Source organism: Canis lupus, chromosome 19 (assembly GCF_011100685.1).
Source record: "Canis lupus familiaris isolate Mischka breed German Shepherd chromosome 19, alternate assembly UU_Cfam_GSD_1.0, whole genome shotgun sequence".
Taxonomy (NCBI): Eukaryota; Metazoa; Chordata; class Mammalia; order Carnivora; family Canidae; genus Canis; species Canis lupus.
The window spans coordinates 13,711,131-13,728,418 of NC_049240.1; the positions used below are offsets into that span (position 1 = coordinate 13,711,131).

The 17,288-nt window shown below is 44.8% G+C and overlaps 2 protein-coding genes across 20 annotated transcripts in view; one reads left to right on the forward strand and one right to left on the reverse strand.

Moving 5' to 3' along the window:
• The window catches only part of LARP1B (La ribonucleoprotein 1B), a 130,027-nt gene extending 125,393 nt beyond the window's left edge, over positions 1 to 4,634 (reverse strand). For 16 of the 18 annotated variants that reach the window (XR_005373936.1, XR_005373933.1, XR_005373935.1 and 13 more), the window contains exon 1: positions 3,812 to 3,985. The gene's annotated coding sequence lies outside the window, so the exon portion shown is untranslated. Of the gene's footprint in view, positions 1 to 3,455; positions 3,478 to 3,811; positions 3,986 to 4,562 lie in introns of those variants that run through there. The other 2 variants (XM_038564667.1, XM_038564668.1) reach the window with 2 other exon arrangements.
• Positions 4,635 to 5,037: 403 nt separating this feature from the next.
• MFSD8 (major facilitator superfamily domain containing 8) overlaps positions 5,038 to 17,288 on the forward strand; it is a 125,449-nt gene continuing 113,198 nt past the window's right edge. For both annotated transcript variants that reach the window (XM_038564681.1, XM_038564682.1), the window contains exon 1: positions 5,038 to 5,241. The gene's annotated coding sequence lies outside the window, so the exon portion shown is untranslated. The remainder of the gene's footprint in view (positions 5,242 to 17,288) is intronic.

Genomic DNA, 17,288 nt, shown 5'->3' on the forward strand with positions numbered 1-17,288 from the left:
TTTGATATGCTGAATGCAGCCATAACTACTGGTAAAAAAATCAATAAATCCCATATTGTGGGGCACCTGTGTGGCTCAGTGGTTGAGCAACTTTTTGGCTCAGGGTGTGATCCCAGGATCCAGGATCAAGTCCCACATCAGAGGGAGCTTGCTTCTCCTTCTGCCTATGTCTCTGCTTCTCTGTGTCTCTCATGACTAAATAAAAATCTTTTAAAAAAAATAAAAACACAAAATTGCATATTGTGATTTTAATGCAGGTCTCCAACAAAACAATTGAACTACTTTAAACAAGGACAGGACAGACAGCAGGACAATCCTTTCTGGTCTCTTGACTGAATTCAACACTGTTGTGACACTGTTCTAGGCCTCCTGGATAAGCCAGGCTCCGGTTGAAAAGAAGGCCTTATCTAGTTTAAGAGGAAGAGCTATACATAAGCCAAAACGATCCTACAAGTGGAATAAGGTGTCTCACAAGGGCTGAAAGAAGCAAAAACAATTCGCTTGCAGTTCAATCAGAACTGTAGTTTCTAACAGGGAAAATTCATGATTATCTGTCCTGAAATAATCCCCTTCATGTCCTATGTTTCTATCTCTGATAATAAACTTTTATTTTGTTTGTAATAAAATTATGTGAATGGAATCCCTATGTATCTTTAAGAGAGTGACAGTAAATCCAGGTTTGGCCAGGACAAGCATGGTTTAAGTCTATTATTCCAACATAATATCCTTCTCTTTGCCTCTACAATATCCTGGTTTGTCGGATAAATTACATAGGCCCTTTACTAACAGATTATTGCTATTTTGTACCTACTCTGAACCTTAAAGGTCCTCTGCTATTTCATTGTTGCAAATTTGCTTAGGAGAATAGGAAGCCAAGGGGGGAGGTGGGGGGGTTATGGATGACACTATGTTATTAACTAGAAGAAATGAATACACCCATTTCATTCATTTACAGGGCTCAGACAAATTGCCAGAAGTCAACTAGCTAGTTGGTAACAATATCTGCACTAGAACCCAAGTCTCTCAAAACAGTGCATTTCTAGACCATAATCTCTAAATTACTCAACTACAAATAGAAGTTGTGGTAGAACAGCCGGCATTGGGGAGAGTTTATAAAGTTACTACTCAACTCCAAGTAGTGAAAAATGGTATGCCTGTAAAGCACAGAATGGATTCCAAGAATAGAAAGAACTGCCTAGGGACGCATGGGTGGCTCAGTGGTTGAGCGTCTGCCTTCCGTTCAGGGCGTGATCCCAGGGTCCAGGATTGGGTCCCACATCGGGCTCCTTGCCGGGAACCTGCTTCTCCCTCTGCCTATGTTTCTGCCTCTCTCTCTGTGTGTCTCTCATGAATAAAAATAAAATCTTGAAAGAAAGAAAGGAAGAAAAAGAAACTACCTACAATGAAACATCAACAAAACTGAAATTCCCCTGAGCCACATATAACTGAAATATCACCTTGTTCTTAACCTCCATCAAAGACTAAGATCCCCAATGAAGGCACCTGAGGTTACTTGAACTGTTACTTTTCAAAAGGACATTTCCAATTAGAATTCCTGAGTCTTACCTTGAAAGTTTTAAAACCTGTCAAATTAACTTTACATTCAAAAGACAGTTCATTTTTGGGGTAGTTCACTGAATATAAATTATAATTGTGCGTAAGTCTAAAAGTAGGGAGCTTGGACAGCCCATTAACATTCATTAGGGCTTTCTCTTTGCTAAATTAATGGAGATAATGCTTTATGATTTTCGTTTGCTTGAGTTAGTGATAGTAGTAAACAGATTAAAAAAAAAAAAACAGATCTTTATAGCTAGAAGAGAATGGCCATTATATTGAGAGCAAATTTCTAGGCAGTTTTTTCTGCAAGTGCCAAAATTTATCATGAATGATGAGTAAGTATTACCATGTCAAAGCCAAAGAAATCAACACTTCTCACTCTACTGGAGTTCCTCTTAAGAAATGTTAATATACCTGCAAATAATGTATTTATAGCAATCCCTCTACAGTTATACCACATCCTTTAATTCACTTGATCCTCGTAAACCTGTACACATGCTCATTTTCCCCATTTTATTAACCTTTAAGAAAAAAAGTGAAGATTTGCAATAGTTATAATTTCTATATAAAAAGTTCAAGGGACGCCTGGCTGGGGTAGCGGTTAAGTGCCTGCCTTCAGCCCACGGCGTGGTCCTGGACGCCCGGGATCGAGTCCCACATCGGGTTTCCTGCGTGGAGCCTAATTCTCCCTCTGCCTGTGTCTCTGCCTCTTTCTGTGTCTCTCATCAATAAATAAATATTAGGGGAAAAAAGTTAAAGGGATGCCTGGGTGGCTCAGCGGTTAAGCCTGCTTTTGGCCCAGGGGTATGATCCTGGAGACCCGGTGAGTGAAAGTGAGTACCGCACAGTAGGTAAGCACACAGCCTGGAACCAGACTGCCTGGCTTTGAGTCCCATTTAAAATGGTTTCTATCCCATACGGATGATTGTAAAGAATAAATGTAAAACGGAGCCTGCTTCTCCCTCTGCCTGTGTCTCTGCCTCTCTCTCTGTGTGTCTCTCATGAATAAATAAATAAAATCTTTAAAAAAAAAAGTGTGCTGGATACATAGCATGTTCTACGTGTTAGCTAGTAGTTAGTAATATTAATTAACTGTGCACATATTACATTTTATTTATTTATTTTTTTTAAGTAGGCTCCATGCCCAGCGTGGTGCCCAATGCTTGGTTCACACTGACGACTGTGCGATCAAGACCCGAGCTCAGATCAAGAATTGGACACCGGGCAGCCCGGGTGGCTCAGCGGTTTAGCACCTGCCTTCGGCCCAGGGCGTGATCCTGAGGACCCTGGATCTAGTCCTGCCTGGGGCTCCCTGCGCGGAGCCTGCTCCTCCCTCTGCCTGTGTCTCTGCCCCCCCCCCTCTCTCTGTGGGTCACTCATGAATAAATAAATAAAATCTTAAAAAAAACAAAGTTCAATGAACTTACTAAAACTTAATTTAGAAAATGAAACTAGGAGACAACTGCCTTTTGCGTTGTTTAGCACGTTCATTAAACTCAAACATTAAAACTACGACCGAGATGGAAGCACCCGGGGCCGCACCGCGCGGTCCTCTCCCCTAGGAGGGCGGGGACTGCCCTCTACCTAGCGCGCGACCCGCCTCCCGCGTCCACTATCCTCGGTCCGACCTATTTTCCGCCACAATCATGATTCCGAGCATTTTGTCAGCAGCATTACTATGAACGATCTCTTGTTTCAAAAACGGAGGGTTTCAGCTTACCAGTGATTTCACCACCACCACCACCACCACCACAAAAAAAATCACAATCTCACTTCCACTTCTCAATCCCCTTGCTCCGACTCGCTTCGCCCACCCCCCCACCCCACCCCACCCCCACCCCCTTTTTTTTCCTACAAGTCCACGAAAACTTTCCCATAGGACCAACTGCACCATCTACCTGAAGTCGGCTCTCCCGGGTCACTATGCCGCTGGGGGGAGGGGAGGCGGGGAGGCAGGGGGAGGCGGGGGGAGCAGACCTCGAGGGAGGCCGCGCCAGCCCCGCGCCGCGGCTGCGAACCTCCCGCAGTGCCCCCACCCGTCAAGGAGAACCCGAGGTCCCACCTCTTCCTGCCGCTCCCTTCCCAGATGTCCATTTATGTAAATAGGCAGCGTGAATGACACCTTGGAACAGAACACCTCCGAGTGACAGGGAGAGGCGGCCCGCCCCTCCCCCAGCCCCACGACCGCCTCTGCAGCCGCGAGAAATCCCCCCTGCACACACCCTCCCAGCGCCCGCCGCCCAAAACCACAGACCTGCCTCCAGGGTTTCCAGGGGGCACGGCGGCGGCCCCGTCCCGGCAGGGGACAGGTGCTGGGGAGGCTTTTTGGTCCAGGGGTTCTCTTTAGGCGGCGGCGGCGGCGGCGGCGGCGGCGGCTGCAGCTTTTCCTCCCGGCCGGCCGCCGCCTCCTCCTCCAGGGCGTCCTCCGCCCGCGGGGCCCTCGGGAAGGGTGGCGGGGCTCCCCCGCCCGAGGGGCCCCCGGCGCCGCGCGCCTTGCGCGCCAGGTGCAAAGCCAGGGGTCGCACGGGCACGGCCGCCTGCGGCACGCTGCGCCCCAGCACCAGCGCCGGCGACGGCTCTCCCCGCGCCCCCGCGCTGATGGCTGTCGCGGCCTCCTCGCCCTCGCGTCCGGGCGCCGTTACCAACAGCGACTCCTTCTCGGCGGCCACCGCGGGGGGCTCCTCCCGGGGCCGAGCGGCGGGCACCGCCGACATGGTCCCCTGGCCCCAGCCGCCCCAGCCAGGGGGGGCCCGCGGCCAGGGAGCCCGACTGCCCGTCTCTCCGCCGGGGAAGCGACCGGCTCCGGCCTGGGGCACAGAACCCAAAAGCCCGGCCGCCGCCGCCGCCGCCGCCGCCGCCGCCACCGCCGTGCAGCGCCCGGCGCGCCGCCCCTCCCCGCGTGGAACGGAGCGCTAACCGCCCGCCGCCCAGCCCGCCTCGCAGGCTCACGCTCCGAGCCAGACAGCAAGCGCCGGGCGCCGCAGCCGGGAGCCGCGAGCCCTCACCTGGCGCAGGCAGCGGCGCAGGCGAGGCGAGGCGAGGCGAGGCAGGCGAGGCAGGCGAGGCAGGCGAGGCAGGCGAGCAGGGGCCGGGAGACCTCTAGCGGAGCGCAGCGGGCGCGTGCCCGCACAGCCGGTAACTGCTCCCGGGGGTGGAGGCGGGGGGCGGGGAAGGGGCGGGCCCGGTGGGCGGGGCGAGGCCGTGGGGGCGGGGCGGGGCGGGGCGGGGCGGGGCCTCCCGGGCGGCGTGACGTGGCCGCTCCCCGGCTCCCGCCGTCGCCAGGCCGCCGCCCGCGCTGCCTGACTGACGAGCCCGCCCGGGTGCCGCCCGGCCTGAGGGCGCGGCCCGCCGAGGGTGGGGAGGGAGGGCGAGCTGGCCGAGTCGGCCGCTCGCGGGCCCCCGCCGCCGGGACTGCGGGAGCAGGGGCGGGGCGCGCACCGGGCCTCTGTGACTCGCGGCGCGCGGGCCGGGGCGGCCTACGCACGTGGCCCGGGCGGCGCGGGGCAGGTGGACCCCGGGTCGCGGCGGCCTCTGCCCGCGACCCAGGCCGGGCCCCTGACCGCGCCGTTCCGTCCTTCTGTCGCCCGGTGAAAAAGTCCCCCCACCCCGAGATTTGGGAGGGTGGGCACCGCGATCACCGGTGATCCCGAGCCACGTCCAGGATGGAAGTTGTGTAATCTGCAGGTAACTGTTTGTGAGACCTTTGCCCGGGCGATCGGCTTAGTGCACTTCCCGCCCTCATTTCCACCCTCGAACCGAGAGGTTTTTTTAAAGTGTTCCTGAGCAACACAGCTGGTTAATATTTCGCCGACTTTGTGTTGCTGTTGTTGTTGTGACCCGCCCCCTTAATTTGTAGAGATAACACTTGTTTACAAATTAACCATGTTTCCTAATTTTTTTTTTCTTTTTCCTGGAATGGATATACGTTTAACAGGTAGAACCTGGGCAGCTCCCGGTGGCCCAGCGGTTTAGCGCCGCCTCTGGCCCAGGGCGTGACCCTGGAGACCCGGGGTCGAGGCCTGCGTCGGGCTTCCTGTGTGGAGCCTGCTTCTCCCTCAGCCTGTGCCTCTCAGTCTCTCATGAATAAATAAATTAAATCTTTTAAAAAATTGTTTAAATAAATAAAAGGTACAACTATGTTCTGATGAACTCCACTAAGAGCTTTCTACCTGGCACTGAAATTGAGTGAGTGAACATTGGTTTCATAGGCACGGATTTGTGACTTAGTAAATGTTGATGTCGCTGTGCAAGGTCTCAGAAAAGAGGTTTGACCCCGTGAAAATTTTTTCACCAAAGGGACACCCCCCCACCCCACCCCCGCCACAAAAAAAAAAAAAATCTGTATGCGTTTGTATGCACCTGGCCAGGGGTCCCTTCTGGCTTCCTCTAGAGCTGCCTAACGAGGCAGTAAGCTTGTACAGGACTCTTGTCTCAGGGGTCTCTCTCTTCAAACTCGAGATGGTTTTCATTTACTCAAAAGTTGTACTAGGCATTTTTTTTTTTTTTACCGTGTTCCCACTTGGGGATAAGTATTTCCTTTTTTTTTTTTAAAGATTTTATTTATTCATGAGAGATACAGAGAGAGAGAAGCAGAGACACAGGCAGAGGGAGAAGCAGGCTCCATGCAGGGAGCCCAGCACAGGACTTGATCCCAAGACTCCAGGATCATGCCCTGAGCGGAAAGCAGACGCCAAACCACTGAGCCACCCAGGGATCCCTAGGTCCCTAGGGATATATATATTTTTTTAATTTCCCTAAGGTTAGCAACCTATTCATACATTACAACAATTATAATAAGGCCTTTCTTGTTTTCCCGTATCACTGGTTTCCAATTTATCTGACCCTAAGCAACCTTCAGAACCCAGGACCAGTTAAAGAAGCCCTGTCCTTACCTTTACTCCCAAGGAGGCATCATCTTTACTAGCTCCGTTATTGGTAAAGCTTTGTTTTGTTAACTATAAACTCGCTGCCCTTCAGGTTAAAATCAGCCTTTTGGAGTCCTGCCAGGTAATGCTTGTTCCATTTACAAAAGCTCAGCAACAAATTCGCGCTGGTTGTGACTCAGAGAACATCTTCTATTTTACCATCTATTTAAATACGGATGAATTAAAGACTGATTCTCTTGAAGGAAAGGTTATGGATGGAATGGTTTTCCAAAGTTAGATTCATATGGGCTACCTAACCATGGTCGGTGGTTTCGTTTGTTGCTGTTTTGTTTTGTTTTGAAGTGAAGAACTGTAAAGATGCTTTATTGAAGAAATACAGGAGTTTCTTGGAAATAGGTTGTGCTTATAGGAAAAGAAGAACTGGAGGGCAAATGTGTACTCAGAAGGTCTCTAAAGAATTCAGTAGTTTGGGATGCCTGGGTGCCTCAGATGGTTAAGCATCTGCCTTCCGCTCAGGTCATAATCCTGGGATTGAGCCCTACATCAGGCTCTCTGCTCAGCGGGGAGTCTACTTCTCCCTCTTAGTCTCTCTTTCTCAAATAAATAAATTTAAAAAAAAATTCAACAGTTAGCATATGGTGATCATCACCATAGTGCAGTGCCACTAATGTCAGTAAGGGAATTGGCAATTTGTTGCCCCCTTTTTTAAATATTTTATTTATTTTTTAATATTTATTTATTCATGAGAGACACACAGAGAGAGAGAGAGAGGCAGAGACACAGGCAGAGTGAGAATCAGGCTCCCTGATCACGCCCTGAGCCAAGCGCAGACGCTCAACCACTGAGCCACCCACGTGTCCCAAAGATTTTATTTATTTATTCATGAGAGACATAGTGGGAGAGTGGCAGAGACACAGACAGAGGGAGAAGCAGGCCCCCCGTTGGGAGCCAGATTCGGAACTCGATCCCAGAGCCCCAGGATCACAACCTGAACCAAAGGCAGATGCTCAACCACTGAGCCAATCAGATCCCCTGTTGCCCCTCTTTTAAACACATATTAATAACTATTTCCACATAACTGCCTCTTGGAAACAAGGTCACCTTTATCTTCTATTTGCCTTTCCACCCTTTTCCTGCTCTTGTGCCAGGCAGGGCTGACCTGTCCAGATTGCACCAAAGGATCCCCTCACAGTCCTTGATATTTCAATGGGTTCAGGCAGTAGGAAGTAATCTACAAGAGATAGGAGGCCAGAAGGTAATGAGGTCATAGTCTATGTTCCCCAAGCTTGTGAATTTCATATTCACCCAAGATTAACTGCAGATATTCAGTTAACCTCTCCAATTCTTACCTTTGTCCCTTCAGGCCTAATAATAACTGCTAGTCCTTAGGATACTATATTATGGCCTGTTGGTTTCCCTGACTCGGGCTGCACCTCTGTAAGTCACCCTTCCAATAACTCTATTCGGATTATGCAGTTGAAGCTTTTCCTCTGATTTTAAGATTTTATTTTTAAGTAATCTATACACCCAATGTGAGACTCAAACCTACAACCTCAAGATCAAGAGTCGCACACTCCACCAACAGCCAGCCAGGTGCCCCCATCTCATTTTTGATGGGACCTTGACCAACCTAATTTGCCATTGCTGAAACTCCATTATGGTTTTTTGTTTTTTTTTAATTTATGATAGTCACACAGAGAGAGAGAGGCGGAGACATAGGCAGAGGGAGAAGCAGGCTCCATGCACCGGGAGCCTGATGTGGATTCGATCCCGGGTCTCCAGGATCGCGCCCTGGGCCAAAGGCAGGCGCTAAACCGCTGCGCCACCCAGGGATCCCTGAAACTCCATTATGTTAAATCATTTGGCCTCTGCTGCTAATTGTCAGATTCTTCCTCTGTTTCTTAGTTCAAAATCAAGAAAGACTGGCTCAATTTATTTTTTGTAGCCAAATCATTTTCCATCTTCCTATGAATTATTTGCTCTTGAGTAGAGTGTCTGTCTAGCCTGGAGGAACAAATTATTTGGTTCAAAACACTACCATCAAGGCAATGAGGGTAGGAGAACCAGTTAGTATGAATGTAAGAGAGGTACATCCTTTAACCAAGTTTTCTTTTTTTTTTGTTTTTTTTTTAAGATTTTATTTATTTATTCATGAGAGACACAGAGAGAGAGGGAGGCAGAGACACAGGCAGAGGGAGAAGCAGGCTCCATGCAGGGAGCGCAACGTGGGACTGGATCCTGGGTCTCCAGGGTCAGGCCCCGGGCCGAAGGCAGCACCAAACCACTGAGCCACCCGGGCTGCCCTAACCAAGTTCTCTTAGTCTTTCCCTATCTTAGTGAATGGCACCACATTCCAGTCTGTGTAACCCAGGAGTCATCATTTCATTTCCCCTTGCCCTCACTCTCCATAATTCATTCCTTTTCAAATGTTTCTCAAGCATCTGCCAGGCAGTGTTCTAGGCACTCACCAAGACCAGTACCTCCTGAGGGTCAAGTCCTGCTTTCCCTGCTACCACCATCCTACTGTCACACCCTCTTAATTGGCCTCTCTGCCTTCACTTAGATTTATTTGATAAAACTGTAGAGGTCACATGAAATACTACCTATAAAATGCTTATCAAAAACCTTGGCCCAGTGATACTACCTATTTTTATTGCTTTTAAAATCACAGACTTAACCAGAATAAATGACCTTAATTTTACTGAGCTACTGAGAAGCCTGGTTAGTTTATTTATTTATTATTTTTTTTAAGATTTTATTTATTCATGAGATCCACAGAGAGAGAGAGAGAGGCAGAGACACAGGCAGAGGGAGAAACAGGCTCCATGCAGGGAGTTCGTTGTGGGAATCTATCTCGGGACTCCAAGATTAAGCCCTGGGCCAAAGGCAGGTGCTAAACCACTGAGTTACCCAGGGGTCTCCTATTTATTTATTTGTTTATTTATTTATTAATGGAAAACTGGTACATATAGGGTTATCTTTTCAAAGAAGAGAAACTGGTTCTCTGAACCCTAGAAATTATGAAACACTTAAATTATCCTTATACAAACTTGATGATCCTATTGTTCAAATGAACCTTTTAAAAGATGAATCTTGTTTTTCCTGTTTAGAGTATGCTTATATATTGTGAGATGATTGAACCTCGTCTTTCTCCCCCTCTGCCTGGTGTCCTAGGAAATTAAAGTCCCATGAGAACATCAAGATCTTTGTTATTATTACCAGTACAATTTAGGTTCAAGTTGGTAAAAACCCAATGTACAAATAGCTGTACTGTATGCTAGAGAAGTTTCAAAGAATGCATTAGATATAAATTATTTCAAAGTCCTGCAGTCCAAGGAGAAAATAAAACTGAACCCAGAGATTTATTTTAACGTCTTATAAAATAGCCACTTTTTAAAAGATTTTTTTTTTTTTTTAAGATTTTATTCATTTATTTGAGAGAACAAGCAAGGAGGGAGGTGTTGGGGAAAGGAGCAGAGGGAAAGGAAGAAGCTGCAGGGAGCCAGATATAAGTCAGGGAGCCCAATGGGCAGGGGGCTCATCCCAGGACTTTGAGATCATGACTGGAGCCAAAGGCAGCCATTTAAATGACTGAGCCACCCAGGTACCCCCAAAAGATTGATTTTTTTTTAAAAGATGTACTGAGCCATCATTACCTCCAAGTTACAGAGCCTTGGGCCCTGTTTATCAGAATAATAGCTTTCATTATGAGCTGAATGCTCAGATAAGTACTGCATACTTCCAATTATCTTTAACCTTCAAGGCAGGGTCAATGCTACTGTGTATTTGAAAGGCTTTGCATCTTCTTTTCAGTAAATAAATTATCAATCTTAGATACTGTGAGAATAAAAGAGTCTTTAGAGATTTTTGCTCTATTTTTACTTAACTACAAATAAGTAAAAACACTGTGCTTGCTATGCAAACATAGTTCAAAACAAATCTAGGCTACCTTGCAACCAAATTGCTGTTCCTAAATGAGTTACTCTCTTTACTTTTAGGTAAGTTTTAATAGACCAGTGTAACAGAAATAGAAATAGAAACTCTAAGAACTTTAAGTGTCAGCCAATAATAGCTAAGGTTGATATTCTAAACTGTCTTTCCTGTCACACTATTTAGTATTCTTTCTTTTACAATAACTAATAACAAATAATAGGAAATAATATTTAATCTTTTTATACTCTAAAAATAAACTGTAAGCTCAAGGAAGCATAACTTTTTCTTTTCCAGTTTTCAAAGAAGATGACTTTCAAACAATAACGTTGGTAATCTGTCTGAATTATTCCTATCCAGTTATATTTAATGTTAGTATAGCCTTATAAATACCAGTGGGTGCCTGGGTGGCTCAGTGGTTGAGCCTGAGCCTTTGGCTCAGGTCATGATCCTGAGGTCCTGGGATCAAGTCTTGCATCGGGCTCCCTGCAGGGAGCCTGCTTATCCCTCTGCCTGTGTCTCTGCCTCTCTCTCTCTGCATCTCTCATGAATAAAAGAATAAAATATTTTAATAAATAAATAAATAAATACCAGAGGTGAAGGATAGTTGGAAAAAAGATAGGCAGGGCAAGGGGGCCCCACCCTAAGAGGAAACCACCCTTAAAAAGATTTTACATCCATCCTGGAAGGATCCCTCCACCCTTTTCTATACAAAAATCTGATTGGATGACAGGTGGAGGGAGGGTTAATCAAATCAAACAAGCCCATTAAAACCCCTAGACTTAGAAACTCTGATGGCAACTCTCTAGGGTGCCCTCCCTCTTTGGGAGCTTTGTACGCTATCATTCAATAAGCTTTACTATCGCTCAGTAAATCTTACTTTGCTGTCCACCACTCTTCCTCTGGTCTACCTCTGACACCAATGGAGAAGAAATCCTGTAACACTAGCACAACAAAGAGATTTTTTTTTTTTTAAGATTTTATTTATTTATTCATGAGAGAGAGAGAGAGAGAGAGAGAGGCAGAGACACAGAGGGAAAAACAGGCTCTATGCAGGGAGCCCGACATGAGACTCTATCCCAGGTCTCCAGGATCAGGCTCTAGGCCGAAGGCGGCACTAAACCACTGAGCCACCGGGCTGCCCCAAAGAGGAAATCTTTAAGTTCAGGTTCAGATGAACTTAACTGGTTGACATCAGAAAAAAAAAATAACCTTTGTAGAGAAATTAAGAAAAAGTTCTTAACAGCTTTTTAATACTTATCATGGTTTATTTTAATCAATCGAATAAATATTCACCGAAAGCTTACTGTAATTCAGTAACTAGGCTAGACCCTGGGGATACACTGGTCAATTCAGGAACTTAAACAGACAGAAGACATTATGCAGTGGCTTTCATACCTCATAAGTTGATAAGTACAATTGAACCAGAAGTTTCACAAACCCCTACCTACCCTTACTAAATGAATACATTCTTATGTGATCTATTCTGTTCCACTTCACTTATTTTAAAAAGCACTAAATTAATTAACTTCACAGCGCAGGTACAGATTATAAACTACAGTTTAGAAAATGACAGTAGGGATCCCTGGGTGGCGCAGCGGTTTGGCGCCTGCCTTTGGCCCAGGGCGCGATCCTGGAGACCCGGGATCGAATCCCACATCGGGTTCCCGATGTATGGAGCCTGCTTCTCCCTCTGCCTATGTCTCTGCGCCTCTCTCTCTGTGACTATCATAAATAAATAAAAATTAAAAAAAAAAAAAAAGAAAATGACAGTAGCACAATGATTAAACTGAAACTAGATTATCCGGGTTCCGTTGACAGCTCTGCTGCTTCCTAACACTAAAACAGGTCAAATTCCTTAACTTCTCTGTGATTTAGTTTCCCCATTGGTGAAACACGAATAATGGTTGTACCTACTTTGTATGGTTGTTGTGAGAATTAAAAGTGTTAGTTTATTTAAAACTCATTGAGTGGTGCCTAGCAAATAGTAAGGCCCATTAACTACAAGCAATCATTGTTATTATTTTTTTTTTATTTTATTAGAGACTAACAAAAAGCAAACTCAGTAACTACAGGTTGTTGATGACTGTTATGAAGAAAACAGATTAAGGAGGTAAAATTTAAAGTGAGAATTAGGGCAGCCCCAGTGACCCAGCGGTTTAGCGCCACCTTCGGCCTGGGGTGTGATCCTGGAGACGCGAAATCGAGTCCCGTGTCCGGCTCCCTGCGTGGAGCCTGCTTCTCCCTCTGCCTGTGTCTCTGCCTCTCTCTGTGTGTCTCTCATGAATAAATAAATAAAATCTTTAAAAAAATAAATAAAGTGAGAATTAAAGGATGAGGGACTCCTGAATGGGTCAGTGGTTGAGCGTCAACGCCTTTGGTTCAGGCCGTGATCCCAGGGTCCTGGGATCAAGTCCTGCACTAGGCTCCCTGCATGGAGTCTGCTTCTCCCTATGCCTCTCTCTGTGTGTCTCTCATGAATAAATAAATAAAATATTTTTTAAAAAGAGAGAGAATTAAAGGATGAGAAGGAACAAGTTATGGGGCAAGTATTCTATCAAGATGAATATCATATAGTTTGTGAATATAGGTGAAGTTCAGTAGGGTGAGGTCCAGAGCCAACAGCCAAGAAAGAATGGAGACATCTTTAGTGTACAATGGTGATTTTATTAAAGCACTGGGACGACACCCATGGGTGGCAGAAAGAGCTGCTACTGTGAGGGGGTGACTGATTATATACTTGGGAGTTGGGGATAAGGAAAAAGGGAGGTTTTCAAAATAATTTTCGTATTGCTAAAGGGGACCTACATGATACTGGAGGCCTTGCCATTGTCAAACTAAGATGGTTTTTCCCTCTAGTTAAGCATTAACATTAAGACAGTTGGGAACTTCCTTCTGGAAGTTAGATTATTGATAAGAATGCTTTTTTCTTGTAAATCACTAGAACATTTTGTAAACAGAGAGACTTAAATCTTGCTGGATTGTAATCTCTGTAAATTAACCACTTGTTTTTTTTCCTTCCCTTAGCTTTAGGGCAGTCAGGAGTGCCTGAGGACTGTCACACTTATCCCACCTGGGAGTGGGGGCGGGTGTTATGGGGTGTCATCCTGTGCTTTTGTCCTCCCCTTGCTTTCTGCTCCTTCATTAAATGGAGCGTCATGTTAAGGATTCAAAGATGAAGCCGGGGGTGGGGGGGTTACCAAGGCCCAGAAAGAGGTGGTTTATAGTAGCACATAAACAAAGCATGGCTGAAAATGAGGCTGAGAGATAGCCTAAAACAGACCTGCAGGGGCTTCTAGATTATGGCAGAATTAGTTTTTGTTGTTGTTATTGTTTTAAAGGTTTTATTTATTTATTCATGAGAGACACAGAGAGAGAGAGAGGCAGAGAGAGATGCAGGGAGCCCCATGTGGGACTCGATCCTGGGATCACACCCTGAGCCAAAGGCAGATGCTCAACCTCTGAGCCACCCAGGCATCCTTTATGGCAGAATTTGAATTTTATTTTCAGAGCAATAGTAAGCCACTGAAAAGTTTGAATAATTAATTCTCCTGTTGCTGCAATACGGAGAATAAAGGGGGATAGTCAATGGCAAAATACAAAATGTGAAAAACCAAGAAGCTGTTATGGTCGTCTAGGATTGAGATGGTGGTGGTCTGCCCTCAAGTAGTGGCCCTACAATATGACAATACAGTGATTTAAGATTCATCTTGAGGGGATCAGTCCCGGGATCGAGTCACACGTCGGGCTCCCGTCATGGAGCCTGCTTCTCCCTCTGCCTCTCTCTGTCTCTGTCTATTGTGAATGAATAAATAATTCTTTAAAAAAAAAAAAAAGATTCATCTTGGAGGGCAGCCTGGATGGCTCACAATTTAGCGCCACCTGCAGTCCAGGGCGTGATCTTGGAGACCCGGGATTGGCTCCCACATCCGGCTCCCTGCAGCCTGCTTCTCCCTCTGCCTGTATCTCTGCCCCCCCACCCTCTCTGTCTCTATGAATAAATAAACAAAATCTTTTTTAAAAATCCATCTTGGAAATTAACAGAACTTGCTGATCTGATAGATGTGGAAAATAAAGAAAGAAATCAAGTTCTAAGTTTCTACCTAGAATAACTAAAGTAGAGGCTGAGATAGGCGAGTGGATATAGGATCTTTGCCCCATTTTCTTAGCATGGAATGAAGTAGGAGAAAAATTGGAGAATTAACAGCAAGTGGTACACCCTACATGTAAAATCTGAGAGACTAAAAATATGAAGAATGAATTTAGGAAAGTCATGTTCCACCTCATTAAAAATCAGGGAAATGCAAATTAAAATCACAGTGAAAAAACACTGTACCTCACCAGAATGGCTTAAAAAAAAGTGACGCTATCAAAATTGTTGATGAGCATAGGAGTTAATGGGAACTCTTACACATCTGTAATATAAACCAGTACAGCCATTTTGGAAAACTGTTTGATAGTATTTCCTATAGTTGAACATGAAGACATTTCTACCCAGCCATTTTACTCTTGTTATATGTATATACCCAACAAGAATGTGTGCACACATGCACCAAAAAACACAAGCAAGGTGTTCATAGCAGCATTCTTTATAATAACTCTTAACTGGAAATAATCTAAATGACCATCAACAGTAGAATATAGTGGCATAGTTATTCAATATGATACCATATGATTTTAAAAAATGAAGAAACTACAGATACAAGTAACAATTTGATGACTAGCATAGACCTAATGTTAAATTGTTTGGCTAAAAAAATGGTGGACATAAACCAATTCACTGTGATTTATATGAAACTAAGTTTGCGTAAAGTTCAAAAAGATAAAAATTATAGTGTTAAAAGTAAGGATAGTAATTACCCTTGGGAAGAAGGAGGGAGTTGAGAAAAAAAAAATGTGGGGGCAATTGAGTGGCTCAGTCGGTCCAATTCTTGATTTCAGCTCTGGTCATGATCTCAGGACTGTGAGATCAAGCCCCATGCCCAGCTCTGCACTGAGTGTACAATCTGCTTAAGATTCTGTGTGTCTCTTTGTTCCTCTGCCCCTCCCCCGCTTGTGCATGCATGTGCACACCCACATGCTCTCTCCCTCTCTCAAAGAAAAAGAAAGGTATGGGTAATCTGGGTGGCTCAGTGGTTGAGCAGCTGCCTTTGGCTCAGGTGGTGATCCCAGGGTCCTGGGACCAAATCCACATCAGGCTTCCTGAAGGATGCCTGCTTCTCCCTCTGCCTATGTCTTTGCCTTTCTCTCTGTGCCTCTCGTGAATAAATAAATAAAATCTTTAAAAAAAAGTATGAGGAATATGATTATTCATGGTAATGACTCAAGAAATTGCCTGTGAATGCTCAGAGGATCATAATAGATTGTTTATTTTTGAATAATTTCCCTGTGTATGTGCTCAGTTCTCTCATCTATAAAATAGGGATAATAATGGTACCTACCTCATAAAGTTGTGAAAATTAGATTCGTTAATATACATAAAATGCTTGATATACTACCTAGCCCATGATATTAAAAATGTTGAAATGTTATGTATTGTTACCACAGGTATGTAGTGATAGAGAGGGGACAATGTCTTTAAAAATTTGTACATTAATTGGCCAGTGTGCTATAAAATATACAATTGACCCTTGAACAACATGGGCTTGAACTACGCAGATCCACTTATACATGGGTTTTTTTTTTCAATAAATATAGTACTGTTAATGTACTCTCTTTTCCTTATAGCTTTCAAAGTAACATTTTCTTTTCTCTACTTTATTATAAGAATACAGTATACAAGACAGCATAAAAATATGTGTTAATCAACTATGTTATTCATAAAGCTTCTGGTCAAAAGTAGGTTACTAGTAAAGTTTTGGGGGAGTCAAAGGTTATACATGGATTTTTGACTGTGCAGGGGTCAGTGTCCCTAACCTCCACATTGTTCAAGGCTCAACTGAATTAAATGTTGCTAGTGTTTTCTTGAAATGAGAGGGCCGTGGCTCCTGAACTTGAACATTTCTCAAAGTGGCGATGGATGTATCTGTCCTTGATAGATAAAGGACACAAATATAAAGACACCTACTAATTCCCTTGCTCTCCATTGCTCTTGATTCTGTGATGGCCAAACCTGGCTTCCCATCAAAACTTGCCTATAGATAAAGGATATGTAGATTAGTGAAGACAATAGTCTAATTCAGTGAATAGTAACATTATTCATTGAAAAACAGTAACTTGTGTTTGATATTTAATGCATCAATTTCTATAGTTCATCATTGAAGAGAAGATCTATTTTATTTTCTACTTTAGTTTTCAAACATAAACGGAAGTAGAGAATATTGTAATGAACTCTCATTTACCTATCATCCAACTTTAACAACTAACCACATTTTGCCATTGTTGTTTCATTTATGTACACTCCTGTATTAGTTTTCTATTACTGCCATAACAACTTCCTACAAACTTAGTGACTTTAAACAACACAAATTTATTATTTTACAAATCTGTAGAAGTCCAACATAGGTCTCATGGGGCCAAAATCAAGGTATTGGTAGGGCTGCATTCCTTTATGTAGCCTCTAGGCAGGGAATCCATTTTTTTGATCTAGCTTCTAGAGGCTACTCACATACCTAGGCCTGAGTCTTTTCCTGCATCTTCAAGGCCAGCAATGGTGAGTTAAATCCTCACATCACATCTCTCTGACCTCCTCTATAGTCAAAGCACTCTTGCCTCTCTCTTATGCTTCCTCCCTCTTCCACTGTGAAGGACTCATACTGTTAGATTGGAGCCATCTGTATCCTGTAATCCAGGATAATCTCCCTATCTCCAGATCCTTAACATAATCACAGCCTCAAAAATCCCTTTTGCCTTTTAGGGTAACACATTCACCAGTTCAAAAGCTTAGAATATCTCTACAGAACTTTTACTTTCTGC